This window comes from Etheostoma spectabile, chromosome 9 (genome assembly GCF_008692095.1).
Source record: "Etheostoma spectabile isolate EspeVRDwgs_2016 chromosome 9, UIUC_Espe_1.0, whole genome shotgun sequence".
Taxonomy (NCBI): Eukaryota; Metazoa; Chordata; class Actinopteri; order Perciformes; family Percidae; genus Etheostoma; species Etheostoma spectabile.
In genome coordinates, this window is record NC_045741.1 from 22,429,719 (window position 1) to 22,450,792 (window position 21,074).

At 40.6% G+C, this 21,074-nt stretch overlaps 1 long non-coding RNA gene across 1 annotated transcript in view; it reads left to right on the forward strand.

The window, feature by feature from the left end:
- LOC116696114 (uncharacterized) overlaps window positions 1-7,678 on the forward strand; it is a 21,381-nt gene extending 13,703 nt beyond the window's left edge. The window contains exon 3 of the long non-coding RNA XR_004333625.1: window positions 7,481-7,678. This is a non-coding gene — a long non-coding RNA (uncharacterized LOC116696114). The remainder of the gene's footprint in view (window positions 1-7,480) is intronic.
- Window positions 7,679-21,074: the final 13,396 nt, after the last annotated feature.

Genomic DNA, 21,074 nt, shown 5'->3' on the forward strand with positions numbered 1-21,074 from the left:
AAAGGTTCTGTTGTGTAAATGTGAAACTCTAACATCAAGACAGTCCAATCAAGATTGTTTTGTCTTAGCCTAGACTAAGACTACGGGGGACAGGAGACAGAAGACCACCTTTTGTTACATAGCAGGAAACCCCTTTCCATATGTTAAAAAGAGGGGGAAAATGGGGACAGATGCATGCATAATTTTCTAACTTGGCTTCTTCAGACATTTTAACTTTTTAAAACTCAACAGAAGCTTTGGCCACATTTAATATGAACATCTGACATTGTAACATCATAGATAGGACAGAAAATAAGGAAATGTATTGGTGCGTTCATGCCATCTGAAAATATCAGGGACCGCCCCCGTGATTACGTTGTTTGTCCTGCTGCCAGCGTTCACATATTGGTGTAGGTGCCCTATCTGTGCTGCCAGCACGATCCATCAAGCGCATGCGCAGATGATAATCCTGTTTTGATGATTTACGGCACTGCGCGATCTGTCCTATGCTTGTAGTCCCCCAGGAAGTTAACTTTAGTTTAGCTAACAACTAATTCGGCTAACCACTAGCTGAGACAGCATGCAATAACTTTAAAAGACCCTGAAAATAACCGTTAAAATATAAACAGCTGCAACTTGTGCTAATGTAAAATACAATCAATCACTACTTGTCTTTATAGTTATAACTGTAAAGTCTTAATTTCGCTGTAGCCTGCTTCTCTCAGTGTTTAGTTTGAGTTAACGTTATTTTAGATTGAATCAAGCTGTCAGCTAGCGATTTGCCAAATTAGCTGTTAGCTAAACTAACGTTATATTGCCGGTGGAGGCTAACGGCAGACTACAACCGGGAGCGTGTAACAGATCGTGCAGTGCTGTATATCCTCATAAAACAGCATTATAATCTGCGCATGTGCGAACATCTTGCGCATGCACATGATGGACCGTGCAGGCAGCACAGATTGGGTACAGACAGTCGGGATGTGTGTTCTTCTTCTGTTATATACTGCCATTTGGCATGACAACTTGTTGCATGAAAAACAACCAACTGTTGGACGTAGCCTAAAGCATCAGTTGTGTGAAAGCATGGAGGCCACAATAACAAAGATTTGCTGCTGTTTTTCCCATGTGATCCTTCAAACAGCACATCAACAGGTGTTAGTTTGTGTTATCTGCAGGACAACGAATGGGAAAGGACACAGATACGTTTTTTTATGCATAGGCCTATTTCTGAATAATTTGAAACATGTTATGTCTGTATGTTTCTTGGCAGAGGTGTTTGTCCACAATAAACCGTTTTGTTGTCATTGAAATATTTTCAGTGAACCAAAGTCACCTACATCAAACGTCAATTGTCAACAATACGTCACCAACTGGGAAACTCTTTTAGCAAAATTTAGCCCAAGTTTCCCACCTCTGATTCCCACATGAAGTGACGTGATTGATGACGTTTTCACTGGGGAAAAACGTTTTTCCAATGCCAATGAACGCAGTTTGACTGAATTGTTCGTTTAACATCTTAGCATACTGGCAAGTGCACACATCAGACTCCTATTTACCTTCACACACATGTACACACCCTAACAAAGGTAACTACTGTAGTTCCAAGAGACTTTTCCCTATTGGGCCGGGGGAAATAGGGTGTCCCATAACAGTCAGGATACTGGCCCAAAGAGGATGTCTGCTAGCTCAGAGTGTGTATCTGTGTGAGAGGGCGAGAGAAAGGAGAAGATGGACAGGCATAAAGAAAGGGTCATATGTACAATGTATTGATGTATAATGTGTTTATAATAGAAGTAAATGTTGAATTACAGTACTAATGGCACGTGTATGGGAGTGAGCTCCAGCTGCTGTTTCACAGCAGATTAAAGCCTCCTGTGGTCAATTTGCTCTCCCTAATGTCAGGTCCCCTCCAAAGACTGGAATCACCTGTAGCCTAGCAACTGTGGCCACAGCTAAGGGAAGCGAAGCCATGCATGCAAAATTCCACCTGCTTAGGTGTGTGTGTGTGTGTGTGTGTGTGTGTGTGTGTGCTCTTATATATTTGGTAGGAGGGTATGTCTGTGTGCTTCTAATCAGTGTTGTGTGTGTCTCTGTGTGCTACTTTTCAACCATGTGGATGCTTAAGTATGTTTGAGAGATATATGGCCATATTTAGGCAAACAAAACTATATGATTTTCTTCCCCCCTTTTGCACTTTAACCCCCAAATCTATCCCCATTTTCCTGTTATTTCCACTCACTCTCTTCCCTCATTCCTACAATGTCCACATCCAGCCTGGCTCTAATCCTCTGATCCCTGCTTTTTGGGACAGAGTGTGTAGCCTACCTTAGCCTGATTTCAAAGATTGGACTGCTGGATAGCTTGAGGCAAAATGTTGATACATATTCCCCTGATTGCACAGTGAATCAGGAATGAGAGAGAGCAGGGGAGTGAGATATTTAGCATCACAACCACAAACCAGCTGGTCACCCACATATAAAGCAGATGGGATGTCTTATTTCAAGCAGAATTTACTCAAACACTGAAGACCTTCCTGTGAATCTCTTATCGTTAAGAAGCACAAAGAAAGGGAAGAAAAGACATAAAGCAGGTATAACACCAAAAAAAGCAGGTTAGTATGCTTACATGCACATTACAATAAACTCATGTTTATAGCTTTTTTAAATAGCTTTTTTATAGCTGTTTTTCTGTGAAACATCCCAATAAATGTTTTTTCCCCAATGAAAGATACTGTACTTTGGCATCTCTACCAAATCTCAGGTATCATATCGGCACGAGTATCAAAAAGAAATCTAACGATAACTTGCCCTAGTGGGTAAAAAGTTAAAGTAACAAACTAAAAAAAGAGATACACATACAGCTATCTGAGACTAGCTGAAGGTTTGCAAATGTGTGTGTGAGGGACTGTGCCTGGCTGTTTGCACGCGTGAGAAGAAAAGCGGAAAAAGGAGAATGAGAGAGAGCTGCCGACAGAGAGACATGAGCCAGCAACAGCAGCACTAGATTACATTAGCAAGGCATGAGGCAGCGAGAAGGTCAGTGAATCAGATACCGGTTCAATATAGCAGCACAACTTGGAGGGCAGGAGCTGAGCTGGTTTGCCATCCAAGCGGATTGCTGAGGAAGCCTTGTCTTTGCGAATGTGTTTAAGGAATTTGACCACGCTGAGAGCAGACAGAAGAGCTGACTCCTGAAAATGGCAGCACGTCCATTTCATCTGTGAGGGATGAGGAACTTTGTTGCTGAGTAGATGTGTATCAACAATACAGAAGGAGAGTTTTTATTTCTTTAAAAGTCTGCTGTTTTCCACTGGATTTTTACATAAAACAGCAAACTGTCGGTTTTACTATGTCAACAGTACGTATACCAATCTTTGCTAAATGTTGCTGATGTTGTAAGATGCCTATAGCTTTCTTGAAAAGAGAGCTTATTTTTGCTGCACTACAATTTGTAAAAATCAATTACCACTACCAAGAGCTGTACTGTGAATGAATCTAAATTCTGAGTGGCTATTAAGTCTCTCATAGATCATATTGACTTAGATATGGTCCCTCTAACTTTTAATGGCCGACACTTACAGTAGATGAGTAGTTCAGCACTCTTAGCCCATTATACTGTTAGTGGACACAGTGCAATCAGGAGGGTCAAAGATTTTAGTGTGCTCCATTAGTGAAGTGCACTACTCTGTTGGATTCTAATTGACCTGCTGTAGAAAGAGTGGACAAGCTAAACCTCTCCCAGTGAAAAGTAATAACCACTAACTGTCAAATCTACCAGTGGGGGTGGTCAGTTGAATATTACATCTATGGTTATCTTTACTCACAATGTCCAAATCACTTATAAACAAATAAATTAGATTTATTTGAATATAGAGAAGAATGTAAGAAAATATGCTTGCTAGGATCACAGTGACACATACAATATATGCATGTTTAATAAAAAACAAAAATGTAATGGGTTAATTTAAAGTTGGATGGATAGATAATTTTACTTGTAGGGATTGAATCAAAAAAACAAAAGGAGAATATGTGCAATATTAAAATATATCCAAAAGCCTACTACCACAGAAACCATTGTTTTTTAAAAAAAACAATGTCTTCTGAAATGGCTTTTAGAAAACATTGTACACAATGAAATACATAGCTACAAAAAATGCCTTTGTAGGAAAAGTTAATCTTACATTCATTAGTGCTCTCAATTTGAATGACAGTGGGTCCAAGGACTCAGTTGATTTTTGAACTTTGTGCGTTAAAGTCTAATCCTTACAAGAGACAAAGTTGACCTCACTCTTTTTGAAAGGTAACTTGTGCAAACTCTTTTCACTGTGCCATAATTTTGAGAACCACAAACAAAGCTCCTTAGCATATAGAAATGATGAGATATCAATTTTGCAAAATATCACAGGGGCCCTTTTTGTTATTTGGGTAAAGTGAACATCCACCAGAGATCACTTGATAAGCTTCTTAATGCCTCTGCAGATCATAAAGTGTTGGGACCTTCAAACTTATTGGGATGTTGATGCTCATCAAACTATTAAAAGAACACTCATGTCCTGTAGATTGGGGCACTGTGACCACAACAATTGGTTTTGTATTTAGTCACATCTTCTTGGCAGTGAGCCTAAACCATGTGAAGAAAGGACATCCTAACCCAATTTACTGCTTGTTGAGAAAAGTGAAGGATGACCACATCCATTTGTCCTCACTGCGCAGAAGGCCACAGCATACGTCGTCAGACCACTTCACTTTAACATACAGCTCATCTGTGGTTTCCATATATTTTGTCATTGGTCTTTTTAGTAACATTTAACCCATACATTTTAAACAAAGTTAAGAACGCTTAACAAACATTGGTAGTTCTCAAAACCGGCAGACAAGGTACATTTTGACCAATTATGAAATCAGGTTGCATCACACACAAGGAAAGGAAAATAATATGCAATATTATATTATAATATAATAAGATTATTTAAGCTACGCATCACTACCCCTCTACCAATCTTGCACACACGCAGGCACGCATACACAAGCAGGGTACACAAATAAAGTATGTACATTAGTTTCCTCTTAAGATCATGGTTCATTATCATCATGCATTTTCATTTTTGTTAATTCAGAGCCAGGGCCTCCAGATGGTTGGAATCACTTCACACCTGTAAATGGACAGAATACCTGCGTTTAGTTATCTCTAGGAGGCATGCAGAGTGGTGAAGACAAAGGCCAACAATTCAATGAACTGCTCTTATTAGATGATATCTTCTGGAGAGAGATTCTTAAACTCCAAAATATTTGCAGATGCTACCAAAATGATAGCGTTGCCGTAATGGCCCTTTGTGTTAATGTGTTCCAATGCACTGTGGAGTACATTGGATCTATAAAGAGTTAAGCGCCATGTTTCACGCTTCATGCTTAAGGTCGGTAATGTATGAAAGGACACACTGGCTACTGCACTGTGGGGATCAAATTTAATATCTGTGAGAGTTACCTGGGTTACGCTGTCATGTCTCTTCTATTTAGTACCTCATCCTGGACTACTCAGTCTTCTTTAAATAGAAACCATGAAGCGTTTTATTTCCTTGGAAAAAAACACCAAGGGAATTGGAGATTGGACAGGCAGTTCTCCTTTTTAAAGAAATATGCACATGGTAGAAGACTGCCTATTTTTCCACAAAGTGAATACTGCAGGGAGTGAGGCAAAGTGATTTACTGTGATGAACTTGGTGCTTTTCTATTTTGTCAGTTTAAGTTGTTATTATTGTTATTATTAGTTGTCTGCCACGCCGGCTCAAATTCCCATGAGCTGGAATGAGCTACAAACATGAAATTTGGGGGAATAACTGGAAATGGTGTACATGTGCGTCTACAGAAATGTGAACCCAATTGGCCACATGGTGGCGCTGTAATTAAGGCTTCAAAATGCAAACTTTGAAAGGCCACGCCTCCCACACTGTAAATCCGATTTACTTGAAATTAAAAGTGCCCCAGTTATACCAAGACAGTTTTATATACATACGCCACTAGGAGGCGCTACAAGCGCAAGATAGGTTAGTGGAATTACACACATTTTACTACAAATCACATATTCATGGTCAAATTCTCACAATTCTCACAGGATATGTCCTCATAAGTAACAACGCCCTGAAAGTTTCATTCAAATTGAACAACAGGGGGCACTATAACTGCAAACAAACTGCAGGTGACATAACACAAATCAGGCTATCCATGACTAAATGTTTGTCCAATCAACACAAAACTTCAAGTAAATGTCATAAATGTACATAATAACCTCACGCATACACTGCAAGTCTCATTCAAATTGACCACCAGGAGGTGCTTTTAATGCTCTAGACGTGGAATGACACAAATCAAGGTTTGAACTTGGATTGCAGCTTGCAGCTTTATTAGCAATTGTTTTTGTGTTGGTTATCTGCTTTTCTCAAATTGCCGTAAGATGGACTGATACACATCACACTGAATTGAAAAATGTTTTTGATAAAAACAGTTGTGGGCACTTTAAACAAAGTGCACTGTTTGATCAGGATTTTCTCCTTTGTGGGTCCATTCCCTTTTGGATTTATCGGCTAAGGGAAGAAGACACATGATCCTTTATGTTGCTAATTACCACTTTACATATACACACACACACACACACACACACACACTTACACACACTTTATCCAGCCAGTCCTTGGTTTTATACGGAGCTGTATAGACAGCATAGGTTTAAGAAGAAGTTGGTAAATACAGCTTTATAGTTCTTTACCAGTGAGTGGATGGGGTACTGACAACATGAACAATATTATCATTTGGAAATTAAATATCAGTGTTCAGGGGTCTCAGTTCTAAACGTAGCGTACGCACAAAATAAGACATATGCCAATCTCGGCGCAATAATTTGGATATATAAAAAGCAAACTTGAGAAACAGGAACACCAACGGCAGATGGATGAAACACGTGACACTGAGATCACTGTGTGAAACAAATCAAAATATTTCCTCTCATGGATGATTTGAAGAATTCACAAAGCCATTCTTACAATAATTATCCTACGCAAACACTTGTTTGATCGATATTTTCATCTTTTCCACCTCTCTAACAAGAACTACAACTTCACATTGAGTGAAAGTCCTTTTCTTTATTTTCCCCTGTGCGCATAATGTCGCTATATACTGTATGAATATTAATTTTGGGTGTTTCACTGACTATTTAAGGGCAATTATGGGCGTGACATGAAGCCGCCAACGCTGCGTCACATTTTGAGTCCATTGTGATTTACAAAGGCAATCCAGCGTAGGACGGGCGTGCTCACGGTTTTATAAATCCGAATATTTCCGTAAGTACTTATCTCCTGTGTTTTGTCCATACACTTATAAATGAGGGGGGTACGGTTGCTTGCTCAAGAGCACCTGGCAGTGCCCAGGAGGCTTAGTCTGGACCAATTACAATAAACGGAACGCAGTGCACGCAGAGCAAATTACAAAATGGCGTTTGGCTTGCCCAGTTTAAAGGAACATGCTGTCTTATTGGGATTTCAGCTTATTCACCGTTACCCCCAGAGTTAGACAAGTCGATACATACCATTCTCATCTCCATGTGTGCTGTAACACTGTCTACTGCTCCCAATGAGTGACAAAATAACACCAACATGTTCCTATTTACATGTTGTGATTTGCATGGTCGCAGGGTGTACAAATAACAAGGTCACATGAGACACAGCCGTATTCTAACCGCACACGAACAGGGAACTAATATTACTATTAATAATACTGTCCAAAACAGCAGACATTTCGGTACTCAGGGACAGCTTTGATATACCAGAAATATACAAAATTTAATAGAACTGTATACTGTATCCAAACAAGCCTTAGTGATAAAGTTGAAGATTATGTACAATATTTATAAAATAAAACACTTAGCTGTCTGCCATTACCCTTCAGAAACAGCCTGTTTCCCCCAAAGTGGGGAGGACCTGTATTTGGACCGGGATGGCACTGTTCTGGTGCCCTCTCTACTGGACCCATTCAGTACATAGAACCAAGAAATGGGAATGGAATTTAAATCAGCATATTAGCCAGTCATTGTTATGGTGCCTGAAGTTTCTTTCTCTCTCGATTCTTCCATTTGGGGTTAGTCCTCCTGCAGTGCCAGCAGTGCCATTATGCAGCATTGGGCACAGGGGTCACTGCAGTATTTATGTTTAATTAGAGATTGTTAACACCTTGCCAAAATTACAGTATTAACTAATGGCATCCCCCACCCTGAGATACAATTTGAAGACGAAAGTGTAATAGGCAAACACTTTTCTTCATTAAAAATTTTCACTAAGTACAAGCGCAAATAAGAAGATATGATGTGAAGAAATGTGCATGAAGCATTCTGTCCAACGGACTTTTGGAGGCAGTTGCAAGGTACCAACAGCCTGAAGGGCTGCAGCCTCTGCCGTGACAGAAGCAAAGCAGCGGGTGTGGGAGAAGTTTGGAGGAGACATAGAGAAGGACTTCCAGTCGGCACCACGGTGCTTCTGAAAAACAGTTTGCCACCTCAGGAGGGGGAAGTGAGGAATCATCCAAGCTGTATAAAGTAAGGATGGGATGTTGTTGACCTCAACTGAGGAGGTAATAGAGCAGTGGAAGGAGCACTTTGAGGAACTCCTAAATCCAGTTGACACGTCCTCTGTGGTAGAGGCAGAACTGGAGGATGATGAGGGATTGTCGTCAATTTCCCTGGTGGAGGTCGCTGAGGTAGTCAAACAACTCCACAGTGGCAAAGCCCCAGGGATTGATGAGATCCGTCCAGAAATGCTGAAAGCTCTGTGTGTGGAGGGGATGTCTTGGTTGACACGCCTCTTTAACATTGCGTGGAAGTCTGGGACAGTGCCTAAGGAGTGGCACACCGGGGTGGTGGTTCCCCTCTTCAAAAAGGGGGACCAGAGGATGAATGCCATTTACAGGGGTATCACACTTCTCAGCCTCCCTGGTAAAGTCTACTCCAAGATGCTGGAAAGGAGGGTTTGCCCAAAAGTCGAACCTCATATTGAAAAGGACCAATGCGGATTCCGTCCTGGTTGTGAAACAAAACATCAGATCTTCACTCTCGCAGGGACCACGGAGGGAGCCTGGGAGTATGCCCAACCAGTCTACATGTGCGTTGTGGATCTGGAGAAGGCGTATGACCGGGTCCCCCGGGAGACACTGTAGAAGGTGTTGCGGAAGTATGGGTTGAGGGGGTCCCGTCTCAGGGCCATCCAATCTCTGTATGACCCAAGCGAGAGCTGTGTCCGGGTTCTCGGACATCTCGGAGGGTGAGAAGCTCAGTCATCTGAGAGGAGCTTGGAGTAGAGCCGCTGCTCCTTTGTGTCGAAAGGAGCCAGTTGAGGTGGTTCGGGGGTCTGGTAAGGAGGCCTCCCGGGCGCCTCCCTAGGGAGGTGTTCCAGGCACATCCAGCTGGGAGGAGGCCTTGGGAAAGACTCATTGTATTGCCAACCTGGCCTGGGAACGCCTCGGGATCCCCCAGTTGACTGGTTGATGTGGCTCAGGAAAGAGAAGTTTGGGCTCCCCTGCTGGAGCTGCTGCCCCCGCGACTCGATACCGGATAAGCGGATGAAGATGGATGGATGGAGGATAATTTAGGTTTCAAATGAAGCCTTGTACATGCACTATGGCCTTGCAGTTCTTCTGTTCTAAGGTTTTCCCTTTGGGAATGAGAAATAGATTACAATCTAGCAAAAGAGGTGGATTTTAACAGGATAAACCAATCACAATCATCATGGTGACAAGGCCACGGTGCCGCTACAAAATTGCCTCGGGAAAGAACTTGTTTTGGTGGAACATATACGTGGTGTACGTTTAAAGCTTGGAAGATGTGCGGCTCACATGAAACCTGGAAAAATGACCTGCCGATGCCTTGAGACATAGTATGTGATATACACATCTTTCTGTATGGCCACGTTTTCTCAACAACTTAATGCTCCTATGTGATGAGGATATAAAGGTTGCTGCGCTTCTATGAGTGGGAATAATAAAGTATAGTAAGTGAGGAAAAGGAAAAAATGAATGCTCAGGCAAGGCCTTACAAGTCTGACCAACTTTGATACTGTAAACCAAGCTTTTTTTCTTTTTTTTTTAAAGAATAAGCTGACTAAAATTATTTGGATTCCGAAATGTTTGAGATTTGTGAGAGGCTGATAGTGGGCCCTAATACCATTATGTTATTAAAACACATATCTTTAAGAGTGCAGCTCCAGAGAGTGAGGAATAGAGCTGAACTATTCAAAGGCATAGAAAATGGAGACTTCTGAAAACGGAGACTATTGTTTCTATTGTCCAAGTTAAATAATCCCATGGAAAAAATAATTGCAGGACAGTGCCAATCTTTTCCCAAGTGATGATAACACTTGGGAAACCTTTCACAAATTATTTCAAACCCTGCAACACATGATTTTCACCAATGAGATATCAGCCAGGATGTTAACAAAACAATACACAGCTTCTGACATTTCCGGTCAACTACATCCCTATCACAAGCAGTTTGTTCTGTTCTCTTCTATGGCTCTGTGTTTAGACATACTACTCACATATTTATTGAAGTTCCTGTCAGTTCACACTTAAACTTTGGATGCTCTTGTCAATTGAACTGTAAGAAACACATAAAATAAAGGGGGACATTTTTTGTTTCTCTTGGGCTAAATGCAATAGAAACTGAAGTCAAGCTCACAAATACAATAGAAGCACTCTTCCAAGCATGTACACAAAAAATTCCAAAACACAATATAGACAGATTTAAATTATTAGGATCCCCATAAGCTGTACCTGAAGCAACAACTATTCTTCATTGGGTCCACACAAAACACAACATTCTATACATGACAGTACACAATCACAAACCAGATCACACCACCACCACCACAAAAACAACCCACAAAACACATATAATACAACACAGGACCGCTGACCTATTGCCGTAGCCTATGTAAGTGGACTGAAGTCTATACTTGTGCGTTGGTGTCTAGTGTGTAGCAAACAAGTGTGTAGAGCGAGTAAGAGAGTGACGGGGATTCGCTTTGAAGCGATTACCGACTCTAGAGGCGTGGAGGGAGAAACAAAATCTCACCCCTATCCCCTGTCCGTATGTACACTTGTACGTAAAAACACATGCCGTCGATTCAATGCAGATTCAGAAATTGGCCTTTAGACCCTTGATTCCGGAAAGTATAAACTCCCCTAAAAAACAATAAATGGAAACAAAAACAGTAAGTAACTTCTGAAAGAGCAACCGAGGAGGGATTTCTCAGCCTGGGAAGACAATATGCAACTGTAATGGGTACCGGCTTGGCACCCTTCAGCAGGTTAGTAAGATAATCTGTCTAATATATAGTAACTCCATGACCCAAATACCAGAGCAAGGAAAATGTGGTAAGTCTGCATTGAAATGGCACTGGCAGGAACCACTAAATGGCAAATAATTATCAACATATTAGTGTGCCAATACCATCTTGCTTGTGACTAGGATCATCTTATAAATGTCTTTATTGCTTTATGTGGTGGAAACTGACCTGTAACAGCAGGAAAAGGTACACAGAAAGAAGTGAGACAGGACCACGTATTGTTCTTTATCCATTTAACTGGATTATAAACTCACATACAGCACTCACAAAGTGTACCGGATGCTGTGGAAAGCTATTTAAAACACAAACATTAGGTTCTTCTCATCTTACTCTGTGCACAAAAGCAAGTGTGTTCTAAAATGTCCAACTATTCCTGTAAGTGAAAGTATTCACTTACAAAGTGATCATTATGTAGAATATTTAACATGAGTCAAGTCAAGTATCTTTATTGTCATTGTATAAAATTAGACAGTGAAGCGTCTCCCTAAACCACGTAGTGCAAAATACAAGATATAGAATAGATTAAAAAAAAAAAACACAGTTGATGGCAGCAACCAATCACAGTGCCTCTGAACTACCAAACAAGTGAATACTTGGAACTGCGATGAAAGCCAGATTCTCTCCAGTGAGGGATAGGGCCTTAACAGTTTTCAAGGCAAGCGTCTGTGTGATTGTTAAGTTTGTGTGTGAGTGTGTGTGCCTACTGATAGGAGCATGTGGCAGACGTCATTGTTTGTGTGTGAATGTGTGTTTGGCGTGCCGGACCATTATTGGAAAGCAGAGCGAGGATCCTAGAAGCTGTTGGAAGGAGATGATTGGCTTCAGAACGCGGTGGCCCCTCTGTGACAGATGGTTGGGTGCTGGGCTTGCAGAGCTGAAATCACCCACTCACACATATGTGGACTTGCACAACCTTGCACGTACACACACATTCAGGAAGGCATGTTAAATGTCTGCACATGCACTGACATACAGTACCCATGTGAAAACATGTACAAAGAGTGTGTGGTCTTTATCTATGTGTATCTTTGGTAATAACTTCAGACTATCCAATCAGGAACATTGTATATTTACAAAAGCCTTCAAATGCATAAGCACATAATAATGACACTCAAACAGGCAGGCAAATAAATTGACACACAGCCTGACTGTAAGACAGATGCACAGACAAACACTCAGGCAGACGGGCATGAATTTGGAAAATGGCATGAAAACAATATGTGCTCTAACCAGTGCCAGTGTTTTGGTTTTACTGGGGGTTTGCAGCCTTGGGTTGAACACAGTGAAGCTTTGCTGTGTGTCTCTCTGAACAAACAGGAGGGGATCTGGTGCCTGCTGCTTCTGCTAGCCAATACTGCTCTCACTGTCACCGCCACCATCATCACAGCCATCAGCGTCGTAGCAGTAAATAACAGCACTGTGGATGCCATACAAGTGTACTGCACACTGTTACCAATGCCAAAAATTAAACATCAAGGCAGAGCTGGTGAAACAGTCACACAGCGACAGAGTTAATGTATTCATGAGGGGCAATGTGTATGTATTTATAATCTGGAGCCGTGGCATGCACAGAAATTTTGAGGGGCCCGTGGCTCAATTTAAAAACAGAGTCCTCGAGATTATGTCAATGCAAATCACAAAGAATCTGTGACAAGGCACAGCCATGGCAGTGCCCAAAGCCCATAGAGAACATGCTGGACTTAAAAGACCGGACCACGGAAATGTAATTGCTAACTAATTTATGTTAACTGGCAGTTTGTTGTAGTCTTGGAAGTGCTGTGCTTTTGTACCACGCAGAAGTCGTAAAGGAGGTGGACGGAGTGATGTCTGCGTACAAAACGCAGGAGACGAGGGTTCACGTCCTGCTTCTTGCATGTGGTTAGGTCCAGACCTACAGTAGGCTACTAACACATTTTGGTTGAGGCTGGAGAAAGATTGTGGTTTTGGTCCCATGTTGAAAAAGTAAACATGAACCCTCTGGAGACTTGGCACAGCTTTACTGAGTCCTTGAAGGCAACACTGTAGCCTTTTCTTGTGTTTGCGTTTGTGATTGGTCCCTTGTCTTGTGTCGGTCTGTTTCTGCATGTGTTTTTTTGTCTCCCTCCCTCCCGTTTTTTTCCTCTCTGTGAAATTGTGGCCCTGGGATGCGTTCCTAGGTCCCAGTGTGTTGTTTGTGAATGTTATGTTTACATTATTATTTTTTATGAATATAAAAACAAAAATTTGATCACAAAAAAAGTAAACATGTCTTTATTTCAAGTCAGCATTTACAGATATTGAAGGGAAAACAAATAAAATGCTTTGTATCAATACAACAGTGTGAAAATACTCTATTACAAGAAGTCCTGCATTTAAAATTTTAGAAAGTCAAAGTAAAAGTACGGAAGTGTTATTAGGAAAATGTACGTACAACATGTAATTTTCTGCCGCTAGACAGACAAAACAATGTTGTGAAGTTGCGTGGGATAATTGGAAGTTGTATTTTTCATTGTTAAACACCATTGCAGCTTAAACTGTATCCGTTGATGGACGGGTTTATCCATTCAAGTTTTATTCGCGTTACAATTACTCCATTTATTCTAATGAAATAGCTGCAATTTCCCCCACATAATTAAGTTTTCCTTGATTTGATTTGTATTGGTAGCTGACCAGTAAGCAAGCAAGCTAACATTAGCAAGCTAATATTAGCAAGCAAAAAAAAACACAATATCACAATATAACACATCAGTATCACCTTTTTGGATGTTTTTAGCACCGGTCGGAAAGGGGTTTCTTACTCAACGATGCTGAGAGACTTACTTTGCAGTGGGGGTGGCTGGAGATGGTTATGGGAATTATGGGAATGTAGGAGATGACTGATGGCCAGTGTAATGACAAAAATCTCCAAGCTGTCCGGAATTGTCTTCCTCTTCACTTATTTCTAATCTTGGTGGGATGGAAATATTGGCAGAAATTTAATGCAGAAACATTACATATTTACCTTTTTTTCTGCAGAATCATATTATATGACATTACCCAGATTGATGCCTAATGTGTATTTTTCTGTTGTAGAACAAAACACTGTTATTGTTTATTTAAACACATTTAAACCAGTCCATGCAATAAATAAGAAGGGAAAGATCTCAGGATCATAATTATCTCAACAACTCATAGACATCAGAAACTTTGGGAAACACTCGGGTAATCTTATGTTTTTTTGTTTGTATTCTATATATCTTACTATGAAAAGCACCTGCAGCTGTTGCATGACTGTAATGGAGTAAAAAGTACATTTAACGTAGCATAGATTTGAAAAACTCGTGATATGCAACTACCTTGTAAAAGGACAGTAATGGTGCAAATCTTACGCTTTGTTCATAGAGCTGCTATGCATTTTGGTAGATTAATCCAATATTAAAACTTTGATGAACCATTGTTCATAATACAACCATGACTCAACTTGGTCATGACTAAAGGGTAAATTACTTGCATATTGATGGAGTTCATCATGTATCATGCTTGTTCAAGGTGTGAAGGGGAAAAGTGCTGAATTCCCCTTCACCTCGGTCTCTGAAAAAAGGAAACCTGACAATGAAGACAATTGTGTAATAGAGTAGGAGATTAACAGTTTTTCTTTACACTATATTGTAAAAACACTTGCAGTTGTGCTCTTCTGTCTGCTTTATATTCAGTACGCCTGCTATCAAGTGTAACTTTAGCATGTTTGCCAATCACTGTCTCTGCTGAAGACAATATAGCTCCCTTTGCCTCAGAAAGTGGCCAATGTGTCACCATCTAATCTTTGCAGCCACTGCCATCAACACCGTTATCACAGCCATCAGCATCACAGAAAAAGCAACACTGCATTTGCTGAAACAACTCCCTCCAAACAATACCTTTGTATTTGCACACTGCCAGCCACTGCTATCATCATTACTGATCTGGAAGCTGTGGTCAACAGTCACAGACATCTGAGCTGTGAAAGCTGCATGTCATTGTCACTACTGAAGCTGCTGAAGGGATGCTGGGGATGCCAACATCGCAGTCTTCACGGCCAAAACTAGAAGTAAAACATGAGCGCCAATTCACCACTGCAGCTGTGAACTGTGGTGAACTGGTGGTGTAAAAAGAGAGTCAACATGAGCAAGAAAGAGTTGAGGATGTCATCACTTCTCCCAGTATCTGTCCTGGCTGTTTGCTTTATTAGGAAATCACACTGTGACTGGAGAATGCCCTCATCATGACAAGAATCTCCTCCGATGAAGTGCTCTTGAGAAAGACATGTAACCACCCCCAGCTCCAAGCAGAGCTGCTCTGCAACTGTGAGTCTGTTCCCTGACTTCCCCTTTTCAACAGAGTGAAAAGAGCATTTCTGGTGTTATCATGTAAACAAAGCAGCAAAAAAAGCTAAAGCTAAAGTCTTTGGTGCCATTGCATAGATCATGAATCCCAAACCATTATACCTTGTCCACAGATCTTTAACATTGCAAGGGACACTTTGTGTGAGAGCGAAGGGTTGAGGCATCAAACCAAACTGAGACAGACTTAGATGTTCCCACGAGACAACATACATTATTTACACACCATCTGCTGGTCCAGTCATCAGTGGATGAAGTGCTGTCCTGTTTGTCTCTGCTGCATAATGTACAAAACAGCTTAGTTAATTTGACGTTGCCATTTGGCGCATGCCAATGAGGAGGGCGAGCAAGGCCACTCTAACATTTTAGAATATTTCTTGCATTGGTATTCTGTCAGTTTTTAAATCTTCAATAGGCATGTACATTTGGCAACTTGATCTTTTAAATTCTAATGATTATAATGCATATTTATAACTTTCTCTTGTTTAATCTGACACGCACAGGGCTCATTCTGACTGCAAGAATCATTCTGCACACACATACAGTACATTCATACTATAATTGTTCTTAGAACAACATATATAGTTCAAAAGATATCACAATATACATTTAAGTTTATATTTCTTATATTGCTTACTTGCAACTTTATGAGTACATAAAGACCAACATACTTATATTTATGGATATGTATTTCAGGCATAGGGTAATGATGCAGCTGTTGGCAATTTAGAAAGAAGATCTCTCTTTAAATAGCGAGTGCACCGTCACTAGATAGTATAAAGCTTTACATCAGTATTACAGTTCTTCAGAATACAGAATCTTTCATTTAGTTATATGAAATTGCAAAAAAACCTTTGTTAAGAATACATTTCTCCAAATGTTAATAACACACTACTGACCACATAACAATAATCCTAATCCACTGTAGTCAGAACCACTTAAGAACAACAGTCCACATTGTGTGTGTGTGGGTGTGTTATTAACTACCGTTCAAAAGTTTGGGGTCACCCAAACAATTTTGTGTTTTCCTGAAAAGTCACACTTGTTCACCACCATACGTTGTGAAATGTATAGAAAATAGAGTCAAGACATTGACAAGGTTAGAAATAATGATTGTATTTGAAATGAGATTTTTTTTACATCAAACTTGCTTTCGTCAAAGAATCATCCATTTGCAGCAATTACCGCATTGCAGACCTTTGGCATTCTAGCTGTTAATTTGTTGAGGTAATCTGGAGAATTGCACCCACGCTTCCAGAAGCAGCTCCACAAGTTGGATTGGTTGGATGGGTACTTCTTGCGTACCATACGGTCAAGCTGCTCCCACAACAGCTCAATGGGGTTCAGATCTGGTGACTGCGCTGGCCACTCCCATTACCGATAGAATACCAGCTGCCTGCTTCTGCTCTAAATAGTTCTTGCACAATTTGGAGGTGTGTTTAGGGTCATTGTCCTGTTGTAGGATGAAATTGGCTCCAATCAAGCGCTGTCCACTGGGTATGGCATGGCGTTGCAAAATGGGTGATAGCCTCCTATTCAGAATCCCTTTTACCCTGTACAAATCTCCCACCTTACCAGCACCAGCAACACCCAGACCCTCATATTACCTCCACCATGCTTAACAGATGGCGTCAGGCATTCTTCCAGCATCTTTTCATTTGTTCTGCGTCTCACAAACGTTCTTCTTGTGATCCAAACACCTCAAACTTGGATTCATCCGTCCACAACACTTTTTTCCAGTCTTCCTCGGTCCAAGTCGTCTGGTCTTTTGCCCATCTTAATCTTTTTCTTTTATTGGCAGTATCAGATATGGCTTTTTCTTTGCCACTCTGCCTGAAGCCCAGACACGCAGCCGCCTCTTCACTGTAGATGTTGACACTGGGTGTTTTGCTGGTACTATTTAATGAAGATGCCAGTTGGGGACCTGTGAGGCGTCTGTTTCTCAAACTAGAGACTCTAATGTACTTATTCTTGCTCAGTTGTGCAACGCGGCCTCCCACTTCTTTTTCTACTCTGTTAGAGCCTGTTGTGCTGTCCTCTGAAGGGAGTAGTACACACTGTTGTAGGAAATCTTCAATTTCTTAGCAATGTCTCACATGGAATAGCCTTCATTTCTAAGGACAGAATAGACTGTCGAGTTTCAGATGAAAGTTCTCTTTTCGGCCATTTTGAGCGTTTAATTGACCCCACAAATGTGATGCTCCAGAACTCAATCTGCTCAAAGGAAAGTCAGTTGTGTATTCTGTAACGACCTAAACTGTTTTCAGATGTGTGAACATGATTGCACAAGGGTTTTTATCATCAATTAGCCTTCTGAGCCAATGAGCAAACACATGTACCATTAGAACACTGGAGTGATAGTTGCTGGAAAGGGCCTCTATACACCTATGTAGATATTGCACCAAAAACTAGATATTTGCTGTAGAATAGTCATTTACCACATTAGCAATGTATAGAGTGTATTTCTTCAAAGTTAAGACTAGTTTAAAGTATCTTCATTGAAAAGTACAGTGCTTTTCCTTCAAAAATAAGGACATTTCAATGTAACCCCAAACTTTTGAACGGTGTAGTGTGTAATATATATATATATATATTATATATATAATATATATGTGTATGTTTATATGTATGTATGTATGTGTATGATATATGTTGTATGTATAGTGTATGTATGTATGTATGTATTATGTGTAGTATGCTTGATGTGTAATGATATGATATTTCTATATTATATATGTATATATGTACATATGTATGTATACGTGTATATATGTATAGATATATGTATATATGTAAATGTGTATATACGTGTGTATATATATATATATATATATATGTGTGTTATTAGTTGTTCCTACTTTGGTCAGTCTCAGTTAAACATCTCAGTTTAGCATTGCTTTGGTGAGTCGTGCGTTGCTGTGATGCTGCGACGTACATCACAACATGGCAACAGATTGTGTGTACAAGAAAACACTGCCCCTGAGCAAGAACAGTTTGATCCCATGGTGCTGGAAATATTGCATTAAAATTAAGAGACTTCACAGGGGAGCAGATTGCAAGCAGAGCCTTCAGGGACTGAAACTTCCTGAATGGGATCCAGCGCTTTATTAGACCCTTGTGAGTGTCTCTTGCTCTCCAAGGAAGTACCAGCATCGACAATGCCATCACTGTTCACATAACTCATGTCAAAAAAGCTTGTTAAACTGAGAGAGATGCAAATCTACCAGTGCATTTTTATGCAGGCACACTTCAAGTGACCTCGGTAGAAACAACTTAAATTGGCAACAAATAATTGCTGGTCTAAAGTAGGAAATCCTGAGAATGCTAAGTCATTGAAACGATTATCCACAGCATGTCACAGCAAATAAATAACAAAACAGCGTTGTGACAACCAATAGTTTGTGTCGGATTGTCAACATCAACAATGTAGAATGAAAGAGAACCAAGAGCAATGAGATGCAAATAGAACCACACCCAATATCATTCAATAACTGAAGTCTTGTATTTCTAATTTTGCTTAAGCTAACTACAGTAAGCTAAAAAACTGATTTCCCCCCCCCCCACCTTTTTAGAAAAAGTTGTAATCCAACTACTGTATCAGATTCACCAGTGTTCCCGTATTGTATTATAGAGGTGTGTTTATCCTAAAAGAACCACCACTAACGTCTTGAAAAAATACAGGTTTATGGTATAATTCTGGGAGTGGAGGAACTATTTCACGCAGAAAATGTTATAGCTGATTTGTGTGGTTGTTGTTTAGGCACTCAAACTAGTAATAATACAGGATTGATCAAGAGGCAAGATGCGACAGTATCTGGGTGGCCCATCAAATCTTCTACACAATGTCCTGAATTCAGTCATTCAGTGCATAGTAAATTTACACAATGCCAAAACGATAGGCTTTATTACGGGCAGAATCACAACACTATCAGTTACGAAGAGGAAGTGAAAATAAGCTTTAGAAGAGGAGTCTTAAGAGTGCCGTTGGAAGATATAACACGGCACACTTTATTACAACAGAAGTTGGTTTCAAAGACTAACTTGAATAAACGGTGCACATATATATACACAGCAACATGACCTATTAAAACAAACTTTATTATTAAACAGACAGTCTATCAGGCTGATCAATGTGTTAATGCCAAAACAAAAAGTGAAGTGGACTGCACACTCATCTGAGAGCAGTTCGGTTAATAAATAACATGAAGTGAAGTTGAGTGCCTTTTGATTAGGCAGTGTGAAATCTCTAAAGTGGACAAAGAGGTGAATAGAGGTATCCCATTAATGTCAGTGTGTACCAAGGAGAGCTAGAGGGCAACAGCAGCTCCCCCACTGCAGAGATTTGACTGCGTAAGATTTGTCAAAGACAAGTTGCTCCTTATGAAATAATATGCCTCCGACTGTGAGGCTCATGCTTGTCATTTGGCAGAACTGCCGTCTACATCATAGCACGGCAGGATGCTGACATTCACACCATGGAGCGAGTGTGATCAGCTCTCACCCAGGCAAATGAAAAGTGGTTTATATAGAAACTGAGAGGCAGCATCATATGGTTGCACCTGGTGAAAGAATATGGTGAGAACTGAGTCATGTTAAAACCAACAACTCCCCGTAACGAGAGCACTTTCACTTCCTATGGAAGTTCAGCATCTCGTTTGCATGAGAGATTTCTTTTATCATGCTACGTCTTGGTTTACCCACGTTCTGAGACACAGTAGTGTAAAACAGAAGTATTTTATAACACCACATTAGAGATGAAATCAGCAATTGCTTATTGAACTATATTGCCTTTAAACCTCCAAGAAGTCAGTTCAAATGAGTCTTGATAGCACACGCTGACTCATGTCCTCCCCATCTGCTTTCTCCTTGATGAGAGAGGGGGATCATTAAGTTGCTAACAACGGGAATGGAAAGACAAGAGTGGCTGAACATATCGCAGCCTAACAACCATTATCTCCTCAACAACCGCTGTAATGCTCTCCGGTGTGATTTGGATTATAAAGGTGTAAAGCTGGGTCATCATAACCCAACACTACTGGGTACATTGAGAACATTGTTGTTGATGAGCAGATGTGGTCTGCAGCAGTGACGAGCTGCTTGCATTGGTATCTATTCCTCCGAGGCCTTACTCGTAGTCCCTCTGCTTCAGGTGTTTTCCTATTCAGCAAGCGGCAGCATTGTGCCACAAAGGTCTCGGGATACTCTGGTGAAGATACAGGGGGCAGTGTTATCTCACTGATTCCTCTCTCCTGTCCCATAGCTGCACCTTTGAGAGCTGACTGAGATCAGCACTGTGTTTTATGTCTGCAGTGTTACTGCCTCCTAGTCGTGACTGTCCCTCAGAAGCTGAAAGGTCACAGCGAACGCAGATTAAA